This window comes from Pediculus humanus, genomic scaffold (assembly GCF_000006295.1).
Source record: "Pediculus humanus corporis 1103172108251 genomic scaffold, whole genome shotgun sequence".
Classification (NCBI taxonomy): Eukaryota; Metazoa; Arthropoda; class Insecta; order Psocodea; family Pediculidae; genus Pediculus; species Pediculus humanus.
The window spans coordinates 368,295-374,381 of NW_002987820.1; positions in this window are offsets into that span (position 1 = coordinate 368,295).

Below are 6,087 nucleotides of genomic sequence, written 5' to 3' on the forward strand. Positions count from 1 at the left end.
CTTGAAATAAAAATTACATTTTCATCATCATTATTATCATCGTTTAATGCTGCCCTAGTACAAGTGACCCGAATATTTATTATTATTATTATTATTATTATTAAGACGAGAGTTCGGTGAAAATTTATTCGGTAAAAATAAAAATAAATTTTACATTAGTTATAACAACGATCGACCGACCACGATTTTATTTAATTTATTATTATTATTATTATTTAAAAGCGTTCAAATTGATTTAATGTATATTTTGTTTGTAATACCCCCCTTTTACCACCGCCCTACCCCCTCTCTATCGAAATCAAATAATTATTCCAACCCTTCGAAATTTCGTGATTTATTTTTTACGCTCACTTTACTCCAACGATTGATTGCATTTTTAATCGAATTCTAATTACACGTTTTCTACAACCACTACCACCTACCCTCCCGCCGTATTAAATTTGGCAACCTTTGTGGGGGGGAGGGAAAGGGGAAGGGGGTGCCTTTTAATTTTACATTCTCTCAATTTAAATATAGTAATCGCTTTATAAAAAATTTTGAACGTTTACATCATCGTTTCGATTCACGACAAAATGATTAAATTATTATTATTATTATTACTATTAATAATAATAATGATAATAATTTTCCACATCAATCAAAATTGTCGTGTCGTATGGCATTTAAAAAAAAAAAAAAAACAAACGAAAGAACAACAACAACAACAACCGACATACGACGACGTAATTTCCTACGCAATCCCAACTAAGTAAGTAATTTTTATGAAAATTTTTTTTTTTTTTCTTCACTTGCGTAAAAATCGTAACCGATTGCGTTTCGTGCGTGTCAAGCAATGATAATAATAATAATAATAATGATAATCCGCGGGATTTCAATTTTTTTTTCGGGATGTAAAAGAACGACGACGACAACAACCCCATCCGTCAAACATCATCCTTGACCCAATTAATTAAAACAAACGGGAGAGAGAGGGGGAAATAGGAAGGGAGAGGGGAAGAGGAAAAAAAGGGGAAAAGGGAAGGGGAGGTGATACACCAGACCGATTTTATTCTCTCATCCATGAAGGCCGTGCTCGTTTAGACGGTTCAATGATTTTGCCACACAAACAACAAAAAATTCACGCGTTTTTATAAATATTCGACATAATGTTTTAAACGCGCCTAAAAAATTTCATCATCATTATTATTATTATTATTATTATTATTATTATTATTATTATTTTCGTCACCGAAAAAAAAATGATTTTAAAACGGTTTTTTATTACTACGTTTCCATTCAAAAAAAAAAAACATAAAAACCAATTAAACCCGTACCTGTGCGGTGGCTTCTTCTTCATTTAATCCTTTAATCATAGGCCAAAAAAAACCGGAAACCTGTTCGTTATTATCATTATCATCTCTCTCTCTCTCTCTCTCTTAACCAAAATTTTTTTTTTACTTTTCCACCATAATCTTTACTAAGAATATAATAAATTTGAGATTTTTGTCATTATCTCTTATCAAAATTTCAGGTACCACTACTGCCACTACTCCGAAAGGTCTCCTTGCGAAAGGGTTGTTAATTATTTAAAAACCGTATTATTATTATTATCATTTTAGGTATAGGATGATGACTAACGTTCGAATACGGTAACGGAGCGTAAAGAATTTTTAAAAAATTAATAACCATTAATTATTTATTGTTTTATTTTTTTTTTATTTTACTTTTGTAATTTATTACAACAAATTATTAAGTAATTATTATTTTAATATTCATTTTTTTTTTCTTTTTGACCTTAAAAAAAAAAAACAATGATGATGATAATGATGATAATGATAATGATAATATATTTTTACTCTCTTTCGCACGGAGATTTTACAATATTTACTAAAAAAAAAAAAAAAAAGCAAAAACAATAAGAAAACTACAATTGTAATTTCATCATTTATTACTTAATTTATTTATTTATATATATAATAATTACGTCATTGTGTAATAAATGATAATAATAATAATATTAATTGTTTGTTGTTGTTTGATGTGGGTTAGTTTTTTTTTTTTTTTTTTTTACGAAAACGAATTTTTTTTTTTTTTTTTTCCTGTTAAATGGAAAAACAAACGATTGTTGGCAACAATAAAAAGTTGTTGTTGTTGTTGTTTTGGCCTTTGAATTATTAAAATCAAGGTTGAATATTTTTTTTTTTTTTAGTACCTGAGAGAAAAAAAAAAAAATTAAAATAATAGAAAAAAAAAAAATTACAATAAAATGTAAAAAAAAGAGCGTTGATGATTTGCGATAAATTAAAATATATAAAAAATTGTTTGTTGTTGTCGTTGTTGTTGGCGGTGGTGATGGTGGTGTGGGTGGTGGTGATGGCGGGGGTGTCGATTTGTTTTGATTTTTTATTATTATCGGAGAGATTTAAAATTATTATTAATTGCGATAGTTTTTATTTTTTTAAAGGCGTGTGAATTTTATAATAAATTTTCGATTTACAAACAACCAACAAACGCGTAAATTGCAATTTGTAAACTGAAACAACCAACAAACGAGTACCCGCAAAACGAACCTCACAAAAATAAAAAAAAAAATTACGCAAGTTTTTTTTTTTTAAAGAAAATTACAACAATCGAGTGAATTTTAAGGAAAAGCTCGCGTACCTGAATGAAAGGAAAATTGAAATGATGACGCGTTAAAAAATAAAAAAAAATTACGCGCGCGTTTGTACGCGTTTGTACGCATTCGATTATTTATATATTAAAAACGCAATTTTATTTCTCGCTCTTTTAAACTCTTTCATCTCTCTCTCTCTCTCTCTCTCTCTCTCTCTCTCTCTCTCTCTCTCTCTCTCTCTCTCTCTATCTCTTTCTCTCTCTTTTTCTTCACACACACTAGAATTACGCGAATAAATTTTTTTTTAAATAATAATAATAATAATTACGCAATATTAAAAACGCGCGTGTGAAAAGTAAAAAAAAAATGTCTTCTTTTAAAAAAAATAATTGAAAACAATTGTTAAAGCATGCGTAACGGTTATTTTTTATTATTATTATTATTATTATTCAAGGTAAACGAAAAAAAAAAAATTTAAAAAATTATTTAGAGTAAAACGACAACAACAACAACAATTTTTTTTTTTTTTTTTAGGAAATGAGGATTTCCACTTTTTTGTTTGTTTGTTGTTGTTGTTGTGTCTGTTTTCGAATATAAATTTAATTCTCGATCGTTTGTAAACGATTGTTTGTGGATTAAAAAAATCCGAATCGAATAAACGTCAAATTCCCGCATCGATGACGTCATTACCAAAAAAACGTTTTTTGTTTACGAGGGTAAAAAAACAATTTCGTTCATTTTTTTTGTTTTGTCCAACCCAAATATTATTATTATTATTATTATTAAACAAAAGAATATAAACAAATTTACACCTTTTCCGGTTTTTTTTAATAAAAATTTTTCGTTCTGCTACTTTGATTCGTTGACCAAAATCGATTTCGAATCGATAAAAACAAAAAAACAAATTTTTTCGTTCCACTACCATTATTATTATTACGGTAATAATTATTAATGTAATTATTTTCATTCTGCACAACGATTATTATTTATTGCAATACTTAGTAATTAAATTAATAACGGTAATTATTTCACTATCATTATTATTAATTTTTTTGGGAGGGGGGAATCACGTTTCGAAAACAAACAAAAAAATGTCGCCGATAAAAAAAAATTTAAAATAATCGGGAGGAAAGAGGGGTAAGGTTAGAAAAGGTGATGATCGTATAAATACTATTATTATATTTCAAACGTATAATTAAAAAAAAAAACAAATTTTTTTTTTGTACGAACCATCCGCCATTTTAAAAAACGTTACATTTCAAGGTCGTTAATTAATTTTTTTTTTTTTTTTTTTAAATTTCTCTCGTATTTATTTATTAAAATCGATTTTTATCGATCTCAAAAATAAATTTCGAGTGTACGTATTGAAAAATAAAAATGGCGGATATAAAAAAAAATTGAACCGTTTCCGGATTTAAAAACGGAAACGGAAACGAAGAAAAAAAAAAATTTCGTGTGTCATGTGTGGCAAATTAAAAAATTTTTTTTTCTCCTTCCCCTTCCCCCTCCCTCGAACATATTACTCTGAGGTCGATTAATAATTTATTATTATTATTATTATTAATTAATAAAACTTTTATGGTTATCATTATTATTATTATTATGGTATTCATGAATGAGAGATTAACATAGCGTAAAAAAATGAAAAAATAAATTTTTTTTCCTTTTTTTTTTTTACGCGCGCGTTATAAATAATTATAGTTTAATTACTTTTTAAATTTTAATATTTATAGCACTTCTTTTCATTTTAATTAGGAAATAATCATTATCAATTTATAATATATAGCGCTATAAATTTTTCTTTAAAAAAAAAAAAAAAAAACATACTACGTGCAATGGGTAATAAAATGTTATATTTATTACTTATTATTAAGAAGAAGAAGAAGCGGCGTAATGAAAAATCAAGGCGACGAAAATAATAATAATAATAATAATAATAATAATAATAATGATGATGATGATGATGATGATTATAATTAATTAATTATTTTATTACGTTCGTCAAAAATCAAATAAAATATTATTAATAATCGATATACGATTAGTATTTATTTATTATACCCTCATATCATTCTTATTTATAAATATGCGGGTGAACGATTTGGCAAACGCGCACGGGGGGGGAGAAAGAAATTAATTACTATTAAAAAAAAAAAAATTTATAATTTTTTTTTTTTTATAGCGCGTGATTTATTTATTACGTAATTAATTATATTTACTCGATAATAAATAAATTATTTATCCGTTACGTAATTTTTTAATAATAATAATAATAATAATGATAATAATAATAATTAATGGATAAAAATTTGGACGAATTTATTTTATTTTTGCTTCTTATTTCGATATAAATAAGAATTATTATTATTATTATTATTAAAAAAATTCCTGATCGTCTTCTTCTGCTAATCTCATGTAGATACTATTATTGATTCCACGTCGTTTGTAAAAATAATAATAATAATAATAATAATAATAATAATAATAATAATAATAATAATAATAATAAAACGTTTTAAAACAGGTTATCGATATTTATTGATTGTTATTGATTGTTTACAGTTACATTTTTTTAATTTAAAATTTCTCGTGTGTGTGTGTATGTCTACCCCCGCTTCCCTCTCCCCTCCCCTCTCTTCTTCCCCGTAATCTTTTCGGATGATGATGATTCGATACGGTGTTCGTCGTAACGATAATGATAATTATCTACGGTGTATTACACCTGATGTAAAACGTTGTAAAAAAAATTTTTTTTTTACGTAATGATAAAATTTTTGTCTCCGACTACTACTACTACGGAGAGAAGTGAAAGAAAGAAGATTCAATGACGTGGAAAAAGGCAAAAAAAAAAAAAAACCAAAGTCGTGGTTAAAGAAAAGGCGTGGAGTAATAAAAAAAAAAAAAAAAAAATTACGAAATCCAGCGTTTGAATAAAAAATTATTAATAATAATGAGGTGATGGTTGGTTGGTCGGTTGGTTGTTTTTACGAAAATAATTTTTTTTTTTTTAATCCGAAGAGGTCAAAGGGCATCATCGGGCGGTCATTTAATAAAAAATTAAAATTTACCCACGTTCGTGTAAAAATTTAAACTCTAAAAAGAGAGAGAGAAAAACGTTTGAATTTATCCCATCATTTTAATTAATCCCGTTTAATTATTAAATTTTTTTTTTTTATTAATTACCCGTAATAATAATAATAATAATAATATCTACGATGATGATGATAATAATAAATTTAATTCATAACGACGATTTTACTTTCGTTACGAAACAAACAAACAAACCAACCAAAAAAAAACATAATCTAGTATTGACTAACTGTCATTAAAAACGAATTTAAAAAAATTTATGCAACATGACGAATGACTTAAGTTGGCAACATTGAAACTATTACAACAAAAACTTAATAATAATAATAATGATAATAAATACGAAAAAATTTTAAACACGTTCAAATAAAATAGTCAAGTAACGAAAAAAAAAAGGGAGGAAA